Source organism: Bactrocera dorsalis, chromosome 2, assembly GCF_023373825.1.
Source record: "Bactrocera dorsalis isolate Fly_Bdor chromosome 2, ASM2337382v1, whole genome shotgun sequence".
Classification (NCBI taxonomy): domain Eukaryota; kingdom Metazoa; phylum Arthropoda; class Insecta; order Diptera; family Tephritidae; genus Bactrocera; species Bactrocera dorsalis.
Window position 1 is genome coordinate 25,728,026 of NC_064304.1, and position 19,911 is coordinate 25,747,936.

Below are 19,911 nucleotides of genomic sequence, written 5' to 3' on the forward strand. Positions count from 1 at the left end.
GAACATTGTATGCTGAGCGCAGGTCAATGCGAGCTAAATTTTTTAAATTTATTTGAAAGTATATTGGCCGGACCTCGACAAATAAAAGCTAAATTCCTAATAACAAACCATTTTGAATATTAGAAGGATGGCATAAGTATATAAATAAATATACATATACCGTTTGAAGGGAATCGAAAGTTCAGCTCGGCGTGTATTGGTTTGGCATATATCTATATAATATTTTTTTCACGTTAGCATTGAAACTATTTTAAATCTGGTTATGAAAATTATAAACTGTAGAACCCAATTTTAAACTTTAAATAAGTAAAATGCTCCCTCATAACGCTTCAGTTAATATTTTTTATTCTAATGCTTTTTAAAAGATATTTGTCGATATTAATGAACACTTAGTACTCATAAAGACATTTAGCGTTAACTCATTTCATATGATAATGCTTGTACTATAATATATTGCTTCCTTCAATGGTCCTTAAGCAGATATCTTCTAGGTGTTATACATAGTGAGAAAAATATACCCGCAAATTGTTATTTAAGTTCCCCTGGTAAATGATATTTACAAAAAATATATTTTGCTCAATTGATAGGACTGTCCTTAATTTCTGTGCCAAATATGAGCCCGATCTGTTAGCCAGTTTCTTTACAGCAGCTGCTTAAGTAGCTACAGTAGTGCGACAATCGAACAAGGAATTTGTCTCAAATTTGTATTTGTAACCAAATTTCGTGTGAGGAATCAGTTTTATCAAAAACACAAGCCTACGAGTGGTACAAATCCTTCAGAGATGATGGAGAGGTCGTTGAAGATATGCTTTGTTATGGACGACCTTCGACGTCTTCAACTGATGAAGATATTAAAAAAGTAAAGAATATTGTGCTTGAAAATCGTTAAATAAGTGCTATAGAGTTGGCAAGAGATTTCTAGCGGGTCCAATCGAATGATTTTGGTGGATATTTTGGGTATGAAACGCATTCTTGCTCGACTCGTCCCGATAAAGCTGAACTTTTTTTAAAAAGAGTACCGTAAACAGGTATCTTTGGACATGCTTGATCGTGCGAATTCTGGTACGACAGTCATGGAGAGCATTATAACTGCCGATGAGACATGGGTTTATGAATTTGACATTCAAACAAGTCAACAATCATCGGAATGAAGGGGGAAAAAACAGCCGAAACGAAAAAACCACGCCAAAGCCGCTCAAAAATCAAAGTGATGCTCATTTTTTTGTTTTTGATATTCGGACTTTGTTGCATTATGAATTTGTTCAGGAAGAACAGACGGACAATAAGGAGTTCTATTTTGAGACGTTTCCGTGAGTACAGTATTCGAAAACGGCCAAAATTGTGGAAAAACAATTCATCGATCAACCACCGTATTCACCAGATTTAGCTCCATGTGACCTTTTCTTCTTCCCCAAACTGAAATTGTCGCTCCATAGAACCCGTTTTCAGTCGTTCGAAAAGATGAAATAAAATTCGCTTAATGCTCCATCGCAAAAAGTGCGTATAGAAGTTGTTTCGAGGCTTAAATGTATTACATCTGGTATGGATTACTTTGAAGCCGACAATAGAAATATTGATGAATAATTCAATATTTTGCGTTTTATTTACATTTTCAATTGCCGGGTACTTTTTTGTCACAATGTATACCAATTGTTTTTGTGAGCTTCGGTATTCATTATAATTATTAGAAAGGAGAAATTATGTTTGCTCATTAAATAAAATTAAGCAAATTTAAATACATTAAGTATATGGAAAAAATTAAATAAATGTATAAAAATTAATTTAAAATAAAAAAATTCGATTAATAAATGGCTATGAAATAACTAAATAAAGGTTAAAAGTACAATTAAAAAGATATTAATTTCAAAAATTCTTTTTCAGAAAGGAAAAACTAAAACTAAAAATTAAACAATATATATATATATTTTTTTTTTTTTCAATTATAATTATACATCTCAAACTATAAACGCGGCGAATTCATCCATGTCACGTATTAATTATTGTCATGCATTTATTTTGAATGACATTAGACACAATTTGATTTATTTATAATAAATATTTTTTTTACATATTTGTTTTTGTACGCACTGCAAGCCTTTAGCATGTTCTTTAATACACACGCATGCTACTTTTAATACACTTGCCACTCACAACAATATATAAATTTTCTACGCTGTCATCAGTGCAAATATTTGCATATAACTTTACCGTTTTGCTGTTTTGAATTATGCCCATTTGAAACGTAAATATGGCCACTTAATTTAAAATACTTATGTTTAATCAAGATAATCACGCAAAGCTTCCATTTCTTTTGTGTATCTCTGGATTTTGCAGTTGTTTGTTTGCTTTGGACATACTTTCTGCATGACTGAACGACTAAACGACCGCTTTGACTTACTTAACAGTATATTTTATAAAAATAAGTTATAAAATAAAGCAATTTGCACATGAAAATATAGTCTAATAATAGTAAGTGCATTTAGATGAATTCTATGCTACTTAGCTGCGTTAAATTTATGTTAACATATGCGTAATCATAATACTTTTACTGTTCAATATTAGTAGATTGTATTTTCGTCGTGTCATATCCTCTTCGTAATCAGAATTTATATAAATTTATTTAAATTAAATGAAAAATTTTTAAATTTAATGAATTTTTTTTTTTAATTTTTATATTCCATAAATAATTATTTAATTTTTATGAACAACAAGTTTTTAATTTAGTGAAAATATTTTTTTTTTTGTATTTTATTAATAATTATTTAAGTACTATTTTTTATATTATACATATTTCTAAAGTTGCGCTGAATAATTTCATATCTTTATATATTTTGAAATAATTAAAAAGATATCACAGAATTGAGAAATATTTTATGAAAATTATACAACTTTTACATATTTCAATATACATATAATAAAAATATAAATATAAATTATACAACTGTTACATATTTCAATATATAATATTATCTTTGTATATAAAAGTGCATGTGTGGAGAGCATATATGTATATATTTTTAAGAAGCAAAAATTTTGTCTGACGAAATTATTGTGCAGTAACTGTTATCTCCCAAAAATGAATGCTTTCACTTTTATCACTTCAAATCTAAAATAAATACACCATCAATCATATTTTTCTAATAAGCGATGAGACAAAACATATTTATCAGTTGACTGATCTGACCAACAACTTCATTAGAAACATAAGCAACAGATATACATATGTATGTACATACGTACCGTTTGATGTATGTATTAGGTAGTCGAAAAAGTCTTTTCGTATTATATTTTGTCAATACATGTCTTGGCAGTCGTACAAATATGTATATCTCCAGTGCTTCCAATAACATTGTGTCATACCATATAGTGTTGAAAAGGTGAGACTTTAAGCTTCATTTAGCAAAAAATAATTAAATTCGGAGGAGTTGAAAAAAAGTTATAGCTGTTCAATAATGAGTGAAAATAATGAAGTCTTTCGCTATATTTTGAAATTTTTGTATAAAAAGGAAAGAATGCCATGAAAGTCACCAATGAAATTTGTGAAGTTGACGGAGACGATGCTGTATCAGTTCGTGTAGCATAACAATGGTTCTCTCGTTTCCGTTCAGGAAATTTCGAAATGTCGATTTACACTGATGAAAGCATGTCTCTAGCGGAAAAATTACAAAAAGTGCTCGAGCAAAATGGTACATACTTCTTTATTTATTTGTTATTATAAATATAAAAAAATAAGTTGAAGTTTGATTAGAAATACGAAAAGACTTTTTAGACTACCAATATATCTATGTATATAATTTACAGAGATTGATAAATTATTTTTAAGATTATTTAAAAAAAAAAACATGATTTTTGGGTTTAATGCCGATTTGAAAACCCCATTTGAAGAGTAAAGTAAAAAAATTACAAATTTTGGGATGCCGAAATTATCACCTTTATCTATCATCTATGAAGTATACTTCAGTGAGCAATAGCAATAGTAAGACTCATTTTGCGCGAAAATCCATTCGCCGAAATTTTTTTTCTAGGTTCATAAATAATCATCTGTGCCAAATGTCACATCAAAATAATCATTAGTGTTTAGTATACACTCGTTGTTCTGAACTACATAAAGTGCATTCGGCGATTTTTACGATGAGTGAAATTATTCATCAAAGAAGTTCTATTGAATTTTGTGTGCGGAATTAAATTTCTGATGCAGAAACGTTCAGAATGTTGGAAAATGTCTTCGGTATCACCGATTGTTTGTCACGAGCAAGTGTTTTTTATTGGTAGAAATTAATCAATGAGGGTCGAGAACGCGTTGACGACGAACCAGGTTCAGGACGGCCATCAACATCAACTGATAATCAAAACGTCAATAAAATAAAGGAATTGGTACTTGAGAATCGGCGATTACCAGTCAGAGATGTTACTGGCGTCATTGGAATATCAGAAGGATCGGTGAAAACCACCTTGAAAGATCAGTTGTGCCTAAAAAAGTGAAACAATGCTTTTCGACTACCAGGACGTCATGTAACGTATTGTTACCGGCGATGAGTCTTGGATCTATGGTTATGACCCAGAAATAGATAATCAATCGGCCGAATATCGTGGCAAAGATGAATCGCAACTGAAAAACCACGTCAAACAGGTCAAAAATCAAGGTTATGTTGACTGTTTTTTTCGATTATCGATATGTGGTGCATTCTAAATTTCTTTCGACTGGCCAAACTGTTAACAAAAAATACTATTGGAGTGTTACACGTCGTTTGCGCGAAGCTATTCGTAAAAAGAGGTGGGAATAATGGGCCAAAATCACTTGGATTTTGCACCATGATAATGAAATGAATTTTTCGGGAAATAATATCGTACCGCAACCACAGTATTCGACTGATTTTGTTCCGTATGACTTCCAGCTATCCAGCAAACTTAAACGTCCGCTTCGTGGAAACCGTTTTGAGGCGATTGAAGACATTAAATATTAAAATTATAAGTTTTACGATATTTAGCTTATAGTAGTATATAAGTAATCAAATTTTGTGACTTTTTGGATTTGAAATAAGTTTCAAGCAAAAATATCTTCCTCACCGCCAGGTAACGTTTTGCGGAATCCCTCCTGGAGATCGGCTACGGTATCAAGGAGGTCGAAATTTTTGAATTAAATTATTAAATTATTTAAATGTAAAATATTTTTTATTTATTTTGTATTAAAATGCCAGTGGATATCATGCCTTAAAATATCTTATGCGACTTTTCGTAAATAACCGAGGGTTAACAGCAACATTTTTAAGATAAAACTTATTTTTGTTAAGAAATGTTTGAGAAAACTCTAAATAGTTACTTTTATTTGCTTGTATAAAATCACTGTTATAAAAAAAATGTAAAATATATGCATATAGAATAGATGTTATATATGTAATTGTGCTTAACATACTTACTATATTCACATAAGCGTAAAAATTACTTATATTTTAGAGAGAAATAACAAATATAGCAATTATTATATATAATTTAGTATTAAAAAATAATTAATAGTTATAAAAATAAAATTTCACACACTTTGTATTTTTTTATTACTTTCAAACAATAAATCTAACTTAGCAAATGAGTAATTAAATAAATATATTCCCACAACAAAACACGACCCTTATACATTTTAACACACAAAAAAACTAGTATTCTTAATTTATTTCACATTTCCATATTCCACTCAACATTTTTGGAAAAATTTTAATTAAATGTGAGTATTATAATAGATTTGACTTCACCTATTCAACCATAACTTATTGACCTGTTGTTTGCTGTTTACCAACTCCCTAATTATTTTGGCATACAAACCTTTCAGACGCCGTGGAAACGCCAACAAAAACACCGAAATGCAGCTGTGAAGTGTGGGAGCTCAGCTGCAAACAGGTCAAAGCCGAAATTTGTACTTTGACGTATTAATCCGTTGCCAGACCATGAACCGCAAGATCACAATAGTTATATTTACATTTGTGTTTGTATGTAATTGCTGGCACCTTGCGGCAGCGATCTAGTTGGAAGCTGCAATCGAGTTGTGTTGCAAAACCAGCTGAAAATTAATGTTGAAGCGTGCATCCGCTCCAATAGTAACAACGCTGCAAATACTTACCCTCTACATATATTTAACTGAAATCCAAATAATGACAAACATTTCTAAAAATACCGCAGCTACCTATGACTTCATATATGACACTCGCCCTTGCTAATAAATTGTGCTATTTTGTCGCTCGAAGTGCTCAAAAACTTGTGACTTTCAAAATGTTGGGTATTTATATTATATATGCCTAAGTACATAAGTAAATACTATATTTTGACTTAACTTACTCAAAATAAATATATAGTAATTTTCATTTGTCTTATAGAATAATTTTACCTTAGCAACACTTACTTACCTTCGCTTTGGCTTGTTGTGTATTGCGTATGCATTGTTGTTGTCTCATTTAGCCTGTTACTGCCAAAAAGGGATCAGCTTAAAAGGATTATACACTTTGTTTGAGTTTTATTTAAATGTTGTGTTGTAGTTAGTTTGCCTACATTGCCAAACAAAATATTTTCGCAAATCTAATGTCCTGCTGTGTGCGGAATTTAGGCGTATAGTTAGTTGCCCTGCGAAGGTACTCGTATATTCGTCTGCGTCCAAGTGCGTCAAAGTGTTTTTGCAAAGTCATGCCTGCGGGGGTCAATCGTCAAACGTAGTGCAAATATAAATATGTGGGAAGAAAAGAGTCCTAAATTTTCTATGATAGTTCCAAAATGTCGCTTGATGTAATTTTGTATCTTGTTTTGTAAATTTTGGTTTTTAAATTTTCAGTGCAAACTTGAATCTTTTACATAACAATATTTGCGTAAAGAGTTGTGTTAGACTAGAATTTCAAAAACAAAAAATTTTTTGGGCTTAAAAGTGCACTTGGGGTCTGGAAAGCATTATTCAATTACTAGAATACTGAAGAAAAAGAGTTTTACTGTTCAAACCTGTGCTTAAATTGTTTTGTCAGCCAATTCAGAATTACAAAAAAAAAAAAAATATTTTTGGGCTTAAAAGTGCACTTTGGGGTCATTCCATGAAGAAAACGAGTTTACCTGTTCAAACTGCTATATCGTCGGAACATCTTGAGCATCAGCACGTTAGGCTTTTTACGCGTTTAAAATTTATTATTAATTTTTTTCGGTAAAAATAACGCTTTTTTGATAATTCATCTACTTTACTAGCAAGTTTTAGGCAGATTAAGATCAAGTTTTTTATTCCTCAGAAAGTAAAAATCGTCCGTCGAGTCACTTTGAAAAAATGTTATGCCAAAGATTCGCCCAGCAGCGCTCACACAATGCTAAAAAAATCTCTCTAAAAATTAATTTTAAAACTTTAGAGCCAAAATCGCACTTTTTACCCCCCTTTCCTACATACATATGTACATTGAAAATGCTATTATCTGTCTTAAAACTATCTAAGAGTGGTCCGGGTCAACGGCAGCAACTTTGTTGCACCATCATCATTATGACGCAAGCATTTTTAGCCACCGGTTCGTCATATGTGTTGCAGAGTAACTCTGTGCTCTATTGACTAACTCTTCGCCACTGCGTTTGACAGTCATATGATATGTGCAAAAAAATAAATTACACTGTTGCTTTTGCCGTCGGTCGGACAGATTTACAAGTAAGAACAACCATACCCACTCAGTAAGTGATTACAAGTACGGCAACAGTATAAACTGTATCCTTGCCCACTGAAATATATCGTATATGTATATATTGTTACAAATTCATACATTTTGGCGCACTTAAAGTAACACTCAACAAATTTCATATGCGTCACAAAATGATTTTAAGCGAATCGACGTTTCGTCTGCACAGCGTCTATGGGCAGAGTTATGGAGTTGACATTGGAATAATGTCCTGGCCAGACACTGTCGAGCGCTACACAGCAGGTATCGCCATAATAAGGCGTAGTGTCGGTAAATTTTTGGCTGCACAACCAACAAATAAATATGTATTAAACACTCCAAGTTGCATTGTTTTGACTGTCACGCCTCTTGTGTGTGTGGCGCAAAAACGTAAGCAAAAGCGTGCTTTTCAAAACCACTGACCTGCCTATCTGTTTTGCTATTTTGCCTGAAACTCAGTACGAGCTACTCGAAATACTTTCTGCTGATATTTAAGTATTTTGACCGCAGTTCGGCAACTAAATGCTTGTCATTTATCAATCTGACTGGCTCAACTCAACTCAACTTTCGGTCACCTTTCTTAGAACGTCTCAGCATTACTTGCCTTTCTCTCATATCCACGTACAGTGGTAGTACGAGCGTCTCGTGGCGCATCGAAAATGTTTCCGCACGTAATTAATTTTTTGTATCTTCATCAAAAATTTGTCTGGTCATCCCGTTAGCACTGTCCACCGTCCACCGTCTAAACAAACAATTTCCGAGCTCATTTTTCTTCGTTGATTTCTCTCTCTCTAACCGCTTACAGGTATGTATTTTGAATTATTTTCTGTCAACGTGGAGTGTTAGTTGTCAACTTTACAATGTGCATGCATGTTTAATTGTATATATTTATGTTTACATGTTGTAATTTGATATTAACCCCAATATTTTTTGTATTATAACGGTGACAAATTAATTATAGCTTTATTGAAGAATTAAGCAGCGCTTTTGAATGGAAAATGTTACTTTTAGTGTCACTTTTTTTGAAGCATGCGAAAACATTCATCCATTATACTATGTAAATATGTATGGCAATAGACGGACTTACCTCAGCAATGTTGGTAAATTTTAATTTACAGTACCTAGAAGAGAAAAGTAGATAGTTTTAGCAAATTATGAATATTTAGCGAGCAAAATTATGTAAGGACATTATTTAAAAGATTTTGATTTATTTTTCGTTTATTTAAATTAAAGACAACAAAAATATGTCACTATTCCAGTTGTTAAGTTTTTTGAAAAAAAGCGTTGGTGAAACAATGCTTTCCGACTACCAGGATGCCGTGAAAAATATTACTACTGGCGATGAGTATTGTATTTATGCCTACAAACCGGAAACAGACACTCAATCGGCCGAATAACGTTGCAAAGATGACCGAAGCCGAAATAACGACATTAAAACAGGTCAAAAATCAATGTTATGTTGACAGTTTTCTGCAATTATCCGATTTTCTTTCGACCGGAACAACTCAATACGAAATGAGTGTTATGCGTTTGCGCGAAGCTGTTCGTAAGAAGAGGCCGGATTTATAAACCGATAACTCTTTCTGGATCACGATAATGCACCGTCGGATACTGCATTGATTCTTCGTGAGATTTTCGCCAAATTTTCAACCTATATCGCGTCGCAACCACCGTATTCGCCTGATTGAGCTCCGTGTTTCTTCTGGCTATTCAGGAAACTGAAAGTACCGCTCCGGGGAAACCGTGCTGAGGCAATTAAAGCCATAAAACGTGAGTCGCTTCGCGCATTGAAGAATATTCCAGAAATTGACTTCAACAACTGTTTCGAGGACTTGAAAAAATATGGGCACAAGTGCATTGAAGCTCAGAGAAATTACTTTAAAGGGGACGATAAAGATTTTGAAGGATAAATTAAGAATTTTAAAATTATAATATGAACAAACTCTATTTTTTTGCTTCCTAGGTTGTTGTTATTGTTGTAGCGGCAGAATTCTGCCGAGTTGACAGTTCGTGGCCCGATAAAAATCCGGGTCCGTTCCGGTTACGTAGACCCGACTGTCGTGGAAGCTTCTTTTGCTTCCCATAAGCATAGTCTGTGTTCAGATCCGGTGTATATAGTAGATGCGGATATAATTCGAAGCCCAGTTCATGCATTATTATCTAGGCAAATATTCTAATATGAGCCGTATAACACTTATAAAATCATAACTAGTTATAAGATTTCTTTTTTCATCAAAAATAGTGTTTGATAAACACAAAAATTCTCGTTCAACAAATTTTATAGAAACTATCGTCACATACTCATACCCTACAGACGCAACGGGTTGCAAGGACATCCGCATTGCATATTTTGTCCATATGTTTCATTTTAACTCATACCTTAAGAACTAAAACACAATATTAAGAACTGAAAATAAATAAATTTCAGAAGCATCATGTTATGTAATTACGGTGTTGCAATTACGGCGTCCTTGAATCTAAATTGCATAACAATTTTATAAATGATATACAGCTTAGAAGTAGCCATACATTTTTGCCGACTCAGAAGGCCGATTTCAGATAATATTTGAGATTGAACATTGCCTGCCGAGGCTGGCCTCTATTAGAAAATCCTTTATGCTAGTTTGTGTCAATACTAATTTAATACTTCAACAATTGGCATTGGAAAATTTATGTGTTTTAATACATATGTAGCTATTATCGATAATCATTTTCTTTTCGGATGCTATAAAATTACGAGGTGTGTTCAAAAAGTATCGCGAATCGTAACTGACAGTTTTCTTCGATTGCAGGGGCGTGGTACATCATGAGTTCTTGCCACAGGGAAGAACGGTCAATAAGGAATATTACCTGCAAGTTATGCGTGATTTGCGCGAAGCAATCCGCCAGAAACGCTCGGATTTGTGGAAGAACAAAAATTGGCTTTTGCACCACGATAACGCCCCTGCTCACACATCGTTGCTTGTGCGCGACTTTTTGGCCAAAAACAACACACTAATGATGCCGCAGCCACCGTATTCCCCAGATCTGGCCTCCTGTGACTTTTTCTCTTGACGAGATAAACACGTTATCGAAGGAGGAGCTGAAGAAGATAAAAAAAAAAATATTTTTTGAAGTGCTTCGAAGATTGGAAAAACCGTTGGCACATGTGTATAATATCTCATGGGGATTACTTTGAAGGGAACAAAATAGATATTCATGAATAAATAAATAATTTTTGAAAAAACACAAAATTCGCGATACTTTTTGAACACACCTCGTATATGAATTTTTTAAAAATAATGTAGATTCCTGCGGATAGTAGTACTAGTAATAATGGTGAAGATGATAATAATTATAATTTCGAGTTCAAAGTATTAGTATTGAGACTTTATCGTTCTAAATACTTAATAGCAAATCTTATTTTGAGGCCCTCTGTTCCACCTAGGAACTACGGGAAAATATATAAATGTAGATTACGAGCATGTTTTCAATTTTGTTTCAAATATCATGAGTTCTTAGAATCACCGTCGCCTGTAGGCTCCACTAAGAGAAGTGATTTGGAAGATTGGCAAGGTAAAAAAGTAAAATAACCGCCTTTTGTATCGAAATGTTAATATATTTTTTTATGCGCATTTTATGAAGCCTGAGAGAAAAAAATACGATTCCTTTTTCCTTATGGGAAAAAATGTCAAAATTGTCATAGTCTTTAGTGCTCTAGGCTGACCTAACTGCACATAATGCAGTGTATGATTTGCTTCTCACTTTACTTCATATTCGCTTTGAATTTGTTTTTTTTAAATAACTAAAATTATGCACATATTATATAAAATTCGCTTAAAATTTAAATAACGAAATTTATTTTCTGCTTATTTTTTTCTTGTTTTTCCAACAAAATTATAAGTTTTTTTTTTACACAAATGCAAAACATTAATAAAATTAACGCAGCCAATAAATTTTATAAACAATAAAATTTTTTTTACGACCAAATTATACCGCAAATAACGTAAATGGCTTGAGCCCATATGAAATCTGCGATAAAATCTCGAAATTTGCATTTTTGTTAAACGGAAAATTGTAATTCAATTTAATCTGCAATTAAAATCTTACTTAACACAGTCACACAATAGCCATACATATATATGTACATACATATGTGCGCAAACGAACGGACAAACAAAAGTCTCGGACATCATTAAGTTGAATGCAACGCGTTTAAACCCGCACACGGAAACCTAAGAAAAAAAAACACAAATGAAAAGAAATTGTACCTCAGCATCTGCGTAAGAAAATGTGTCATTATTTTTACTAAAAAGCGTTTTAACGAATTTTTTGGCAAATTTTAACAATTATGAACGCATATTATTTATCTTACGCGATTGCAGCACCATTTGGCGGCGACATGGCGGATGAATGTGAATAACGCCAACAAGCGGCCGCCACAGAACACAGCTGAGTCAAGCAGTCATTTTGTCAATACAAAAATATGCACTCACATCAATACTGTCGCCGGCGTTGGCGTTAGCCTCACCATAAAGTTCATTGTGTTCTTGAATGAATTGTTGTTATGTGAACGGTATTTTTTTGCGCTGCCGCTTGCATTTGTCGCTTTAAGTTTAGGTGCATTGTACGTTGTTATTGTGGTTTTAATGTCAAATAAATAAAATTCATAAAATACGTAAAATTCGTGAAAAGCGCAAAGAAATGAAATCAATTAAAATGAAATGGAAATGAAAATGAAATAAAATAAAAATTAAATTGAAAGCAATGGCGTGAAATTTATGTCCTTTGACCAAATTTGAATGCAGAGATATCGGAGACATTTCCTCGTCGATATGTGACATTATGTATATGTGTGTGTATATGTGTGTGTATATTTGTAAAGTATATATATACATATAATAATATATATATTAACATATATACTTATATTTATACCCTGAACATTACATATACGAAGTATGTAACATTTTAGCGAAAACATCGGAGACCTTTGCATACAAACACTGAACGATCAAAATCAAGTCCTTATATGGAAAACTTTTTTATTTGACAAGCTTGCTTCATGAAATTCGGCGTAGATTATTATCCTATATGTCACTACAATTTTTGAAAAAATTGTTCAGATCGAACAACTATAGCATATACTAGCTGCCATACAATCTGAGCTCTCGAAATTAAGTCCTTGTATGGAAAACTTTTTTATTTGATAAGGTGTCGTCACGAAATTCGGCGTAGATTATTATCCTACATATTACTACAAAATTTGAAAAAATTATTAAGATTAGACAACTCTAGCATATAGCTGTCATACAAACTGAACGATCAAAATCAAGTTCTTATATGAAGAACTTTTTTATTTGATGAGATATCGTCACGAAATTCGGCATAAATTATAATCCAAAATATGCCAACAATTTTTGAAAAAATTATTAAGATCGTACAACTATAGCATATAGCTGTCATACAATCTGAGCTCTCGAAACAAAGTCCTTGTATGGTAAACTTTTTCATTTGACTATATATCTTCACGAAACTTGGCACAGATTATGGTTTACAGCAACACTATAGTCTCCGAACAAATTATTAAGATCGAGCCACTATAACATATGGCTGCCATACAAACTGAGCTCTCGAAATTAAGTCCATGTATGAAAAACACTTCTCTTTGACAAGCTAGCTTCACAAGATTTGGCATGGAACATCCTAAACATCCCTGCCATTTTCGAAAATACTCCAACATTAAGTTAAAACTTTTTTATACACTTTTTTGCTGTAAAAAGTGCGCCTGTGAAGGGCATTATTGCTTCGATGCAGTTTAAGTTAATATTTTATAATTTTTTTAGTCCAGAAAGGTTTCTTTTGAAATTATACGTATGTACATACATATGTATGTATAACTGATGCTCAAAAGAAAGTTGGTAGAAAAAACGTATTTAAAAATGGCACTCCCACACACACATACACACACGAATATGTGCTTGTGTTATTCCTTTGACAACATTGTTGTTAATCACTGTTTTTGTTGTTGTTATTATTCCATTTTTCTTGCCTTTGTTTTTGGGTGCACTTTAAAATAATTCTTTTGTCAGTTTTCTGTGCGTATTTAACCTAATAAATTTCGATTACAACAAAGTCACCAGCAGCAACGGCTGCAGCAACAATCAACAATCAAAACACGTTGCCGATGAGCTGTACGATTTGTTGCTATTGCTGTGGTTTCTTTATACACACACATGCAGCCGAATGTAGTGTATTTTATTTATTTGTTTAAATAACACTCGCTTTTGGCATTAAAAGCTGAATGCTTATTTATTTATTTGTTTAATTGTTTTTTGAGTAAACATGTTGGCGATATGAATTTAAAATCAAATGCAAATGCAAAATAAACTTCACTTCAATTTCAGCCAAACGAATGCGTATACAAAATGAAAGAGTTGTGTGTGTGCACCTTCAACAACAACAACAACACCAGCAACTCGCCTATGGGCTGCAAGCAATTTTTGGCAGCTTGACCTGGCTCTCTGTGCGGAACGGCACATTTTTGATCCCAATAACAAACAATGCGTAAAATATAAATAGCAAAATTGTATTGAAAAAATCGCAGGCAATAGAAAAACAATTGCCAACAACAAAACAAAAAACACAAACATTTAAGTGCGAATGAAATGGCTTGGAATCGTCAGGCAGCCATTTGAATAATGGCGGAGCGTGCGGGCATAATTTTGCAATATATTTCAGCTTAAATCGCTATATATGCTGCAATCTACAAATATATGTATGTATGTACATTTATACTACAGACAAATGCATTAAGGTGAGCCAAAAGCAAAAAAATAACGGGTCAAAATGCACCGTGAAAAATATAAGCCTGAAAAGTTGGACTTTTGAGCTGGAAAAAAAAATTCCTTGAGCTAAATTGTTTTGGAAATTTCATGCTATTCTTAAACTCACGATCGAAAAGTTTTTATTTTAAGGGTTTACATGGGTTTTCGGGTTTAAAAAAATTGATCTTTTTTATTGTCTTATTATGTTCTGAAACACCTCTAGAATAAAAATTCCTAAATTCACAAGTTGATCCGAGTAATAGCCTTGAGAACTTGTGCGCTCGAGGCTAACTAGGCTAAGTACGCCTTCTTTAAACGCGTTTTTTTTATCGAAACAGTGTTTTTGAAGTCGATTGACAAGATTTCTCGAGCACTACTCAACCAGTCTTCATGAAATTTTAGACAGGCGCGCAATTTTCACTGAAATTTTGGTTTGTTTTTAGTATAAAGCTTAATTTTTTTTTAAAATCTTAATTTTTTTTTTCAATATAAAGCTTAAAGTTTTTTTTTTTGCCTCACCCTAGTATACACGTTTGTAATTTCTTTTATGTAGAAAGAAAACTTTTTTTATCATACTCTAGTTTTGCGTTAAGATAGCTTTCGTAAGTTTTGGCAGTTCATTAACAAATTATTTGTTTATTTATATTTCGATTTTTGGCTCAATATTCAAGTAACTACGAGCAACATAAAAAGAACACCCCGAAAGCCGTAATGAAAATAAACAGTGGAATATAAAATTCACAATACACTTCACCTTCAATCAAGTGTGGTGTATTCTATACAAACACACACTCACATATATTTATAATGGTATATATGTACATAGCTATATTTATGTGCAAAGCAAATGCAGTTCTGTTGAGAGATCTCACCTAAATTTCACAGCGAAAGTGCGTTTCTAGGGAATCACATGCACCTTTCGTGTATGATTGTTGGATTGCGAGTGAATCACTTTACAGATATGCCGTGAGAGATGTGGGTTTCTCAAATATTTTGTAAATCAAATATATTTTTTATATTGAAACCAAAATTATAAATTTTAATAGATAATTTTTTTTAGAGACATATTTGTCAAACTTATCAAGATAATGAGATAAATTGTGCAAAAATCAAATGGTTGTTTTTTAGAAGTGTAATTTTCAATGAGACATTCATTTCTTGGAGCTAGTCTTGCTGACAACTTTTAATTGATTTCTGCTCTGTTTGATTTGCCCTTTTCATAATGAACATACTTACGCCAGTATCCACTACTAAAAAGATTCGGTCAACATAATCGCCCAAAAGATCCAATAATTCTAGCAACCATATAGTGGTTTCGCATCACGTTGACCTATGTAAGTAAATAATGCGCATCCTCAGAGACAGTTTACAGTTCACACCAAATTACAGAATCGAAAAAGCTCCGAATCCACCACCATTGCACGCAACGATCGGAGTTGTAGCCATCCGCTTTATGACAAATTTTGCGGAAAGATTTTCGTTTGTGGGTTTAAAAATTGAAAATGAATGGCAAACAAGCGCTTCGCACGTTTAGTGAACGAGCCCAAAACGAAATGGCGACCCATCACGATATTCGCAAGAAAATTTTTCTCAGCGACGAAGATCACCTTTGATTAAATGGGTACGTTAGTAAACAAAATTGTCGCATTTGGAATGATGATTGGTCCCTATTTCTTCAAAAATGAAGTCGGCTATAATGCTACAGATAATGAGGGACGATGTGGAGTCAGGATTACATAATGACTGTTTTGTACCTGGACACCTTTAATTTCAAGAAGACGGCGCTCTTTGCCATACAGCCAATAAATTTATAAAAAGATCAAGTTATTTAAGGAAACTTTCGGTTTTTGGCTTCCATGATCATGCGATTTAATATCGCTGTACTATTTTTTGTGGCGCTGTGTGAAATCGCTTGCCTACGCGGATATGCTCGAGACGATAGACGCCTTGGAAGATAATAATCGGGGCGTCATTGCTGAAATATGGCCCCAATTGCTGCAAATAGTGATCGAACATTGGCCTGTCGGAAGCTAATCACGGCGATCAGTTGGCTAAAATGGTTTTAAAACATAAAAGCAAATCCTTTATTTTTATAATAAAGCCTTATTCTTGGTCATAACCTTCAAACCTATTAATTAAGCGTAATAAGCTGGAGCGATTTAGCCATATCTGTTTGTCTATCCGACACGAACTAGTCCCTCTTTTTTGCAGACATCGATCTGAATTTTTTTTTACAGAAAATATTCACAAAAATTTGGCATGGATTTATATCCAAGCCAACACAAATAATTCCGAAAAATTTGTCAAAATTCGATCACTGCGGCCGCCAAACCTTCTGACACATCAAAGTCAAGCTATTTTATATTCCTTATCCGAGCACATTCAACTTTCTCTTCAATCTTACGAAAAGAAGTTCAAGGACAGGTTTTCAGAAAATTCTCAATTCTGGACTCAATTCGAGCACAAGTTTAAAATAATGATACTAAAGCCAAAACCGAACCAAAATACTGTATTTGTCACCAGGATATTGACCAGCAAATGTGTACACAAATACACACAGACATATGTATCTACTTGGATTTGATTTACTCTCAAAGAGTGTCCTGTCTATTTGCCAGAATATAGATAGCAAACAAACAAACAAAAGTAATAAAAAATTCAACAAAATTACTAGTCGAATGACTGACGCTTCTACAGCGAAGTGTACCAAAATGAAACTCCCATAACAACAACAATGAATAATACACAAACGTATAGGTAAAGCGAGTGCAAACTATCAGCAGCAACAATAACAAAAATAAAAAAGCGAAGAAAAAAGTAAATACTGCTAATAATCTACACAAAATAAATTTATGTGCATTTCCGTTTTGAAATTGTTGTTGCTGCCGCCTTAGCGATGGCTGTATGACAGCTACTGTGCTGTATGTTTGTTGTGTTAGTTGTTGTTGCAACTGCATTTGCTTCCGCTAAAGTAAATAACAAATATTACTTTATATTATCGCACAAGCACAGTTCGAAGGACAACGACACTGTGACGAGGTGATCAGCAAGCCAATACCACAGGCGATTCAGGCAATTGTCCAGTCTGTGTGGTAGTGCGCTGTGTTTGCTGGCAATAAGGAAGGAGTGTTACTCAACGTACAACAAATATTATTATAGGAGAACAGCAAATAATAATCGTCAATGTAAACAGTATACGAAACCAACAGAAACTACTGACATTCGCAGGACTATGCAAGCGATGAAGGAGTTGGCCCCAGTAGCGGTCAATTGAACGGGGAAACACAAAAACTAATATGGTATAACGTAGAATATTTGGAGAAAATGCGATTACAGAGTCTGAGTTACAGAGTCAAAGTTTGTTTGGGGAATTAAGAAAAAGGACATATAATACAAATAATGCTTTGAAATTTCAATAGGTTGAGAGTTAATAAAGAATTAAGGGGTAAGGCCAAATTTTAAAAATTTCAAAAACAAATGCATTTAAAGTTCCTAAAGATAGTCCGTAAAAGTTAGGATGAAAAATTGTATTTTTGCTTGTCTCCTCTGCTGATGAGTCGAAGTGTTTGGATAACTTGACTTGATCACATGAAACCTTAAAAGGTTGAAGGCATATTTTGAGAGCTTTAGACTGGCTGGACTGGAAAAGCAATAGTTTTCTTCAAACCACTTCAATATAATCGAATAAGGGAAGTATATACACCTCAAAGAAACAATCGGCCTAAGAACAAACAACCATAAAAAGATAAAATATGAAAAAATATATACATACATATTGGTTTTTCAAATCTTTATGCACTCAGAACGAAATTTTTTGCCCGTTCGTGCGCTGCTCAAGGTGATTTTGAAATCATATATCGTACAGAAGCGTGAAGTTGATGTTTATTTAAAGGATAATTGTCAGCGCTACTAGTGTCAACTCTGCATTATTCTTATTTATCAAGCAATAGTGTGTTTTTCTGTAAATATAATTTCTTGACACTTCGTTATCTCAACAACTTCTACCTGTAGCCTCATACTTTTCTCCATGGCGATTGTTTTTTTGGAGCACAAATCTTTAGTAAGGCCTTCGCTCCTGAGGCAATACAAGTACGCCAAAGCTTCATTCGATGACTCCATCTACCCGATCACTGTACTAATAGAAGAATTGAAAAATGAGGATGTGTAGTTACGGTCGAACTCTATTAAAAAATTGTTGACAATGGCTCTAGCGCAGGGCAAAGAACGTATGCACAAGTTCTGAACTGATTCCGTTTTTGATTGAAACAATCTATGACGAAGATGAAGTACTTTTGGCATTGGCTGATCAACTTGGCAATTTTACATCAGCTTGTGGAATCTTCTCTGTATGTTACCCAAGAGTTACTAAACCCGCACCAGAATTATGCGCAAACTTCCGTAAAAAATTTGAAGAAGTCGTTGAAATTGAATATCTGAAATCAGTCGAGTTTTGTGCAATTATCACAAGATGATCAGTATTCTGTACGTTTATTGGCCGTAGAAGCCTGTGTGCAGCGATTCTTCATGGCGGGCTCGATGTATGGTGGCAGAAGAGTGTGTAAATTTATAAAAGGCTGTTGGGTTTGAAATCACATGTGTTGACTTGGTATCCGCTTTTCAGTCTTTACTGAAGGATACTGAAGCTAAAGTTCGTGCTGTAGTGGGTACAAAACTAAAGGATTTTCGCGCTATTCTTGATAACACCAACCAGGTCCAGATTATCATGTATTCAATATTGCCATATGTGTTTGGTGTCAGATCACAATACTCATGTAAAATCCGCCTTGGGCGTCAGTTATTATGTCGAACATCTTTTGCCCTTGTTCCTTATAAGTACAACTTAAAGATGAATGCCCAGAATTAATTTAAACATACTTATATCTAACTTGGACTGTGTTAATATCATCGGTCATCGGTATTCAGCAACTGTCACAATTGGTACTGCCAGCTTTGTTGAATTAGCTGAAGATTCAAAATGGCGAGTACCTTTGGTAAATATTGAATATATGCCCACCGTAGCCGGTCAATTAGGCCAAACATTTTTCGATCAAAAGCTTCGTGACTTATGCATGGGTTGGTTAAATGATCATGTGTGCGCCATTCGAGTAGCAACCACTTTCAATGTCAAGAAGAAAATACTACTGATGCTCATCAAATTTTAAATAATTGTTCTGTATGAAGGCGTCCTTCAGTAAATCAACAAGACTTTATCAGTATGAACTCGTGATATCTACCAGTTACTACACAAATCACATTGAATTTCAAATTTATTTTGTCGATTGTGTAATTCCGCTTTCGACAACATGAAAATAGTTGTTTTTGAATTTGGAATCCCCGCAAAACTGGCTCACCTTTTAAAAATATACTGAAAATCACCAATTAGTCAATCTGTTAACTAATCGGTTAGCATATTGGTTACCGAATTGGTTACGTATCGATTAGCT

General features: G+C 33.5%; 1 pseudogene; it reads left to right on the forward strand.

Annotated features, from left to right (window-relative positions):
* The first annotated feature begins 6,756 nt into the window (after positions 1-6,756).
* LOC125776576 (serine/threonine-protein phosphatase PP2A 65 kDa regulatory subunit-like) lies at positions 6,757-19,629 on the forward strand (annotated as a pseudogene).
* Positions 19,630-19,911: the final 282 nt, after the last annotated feature.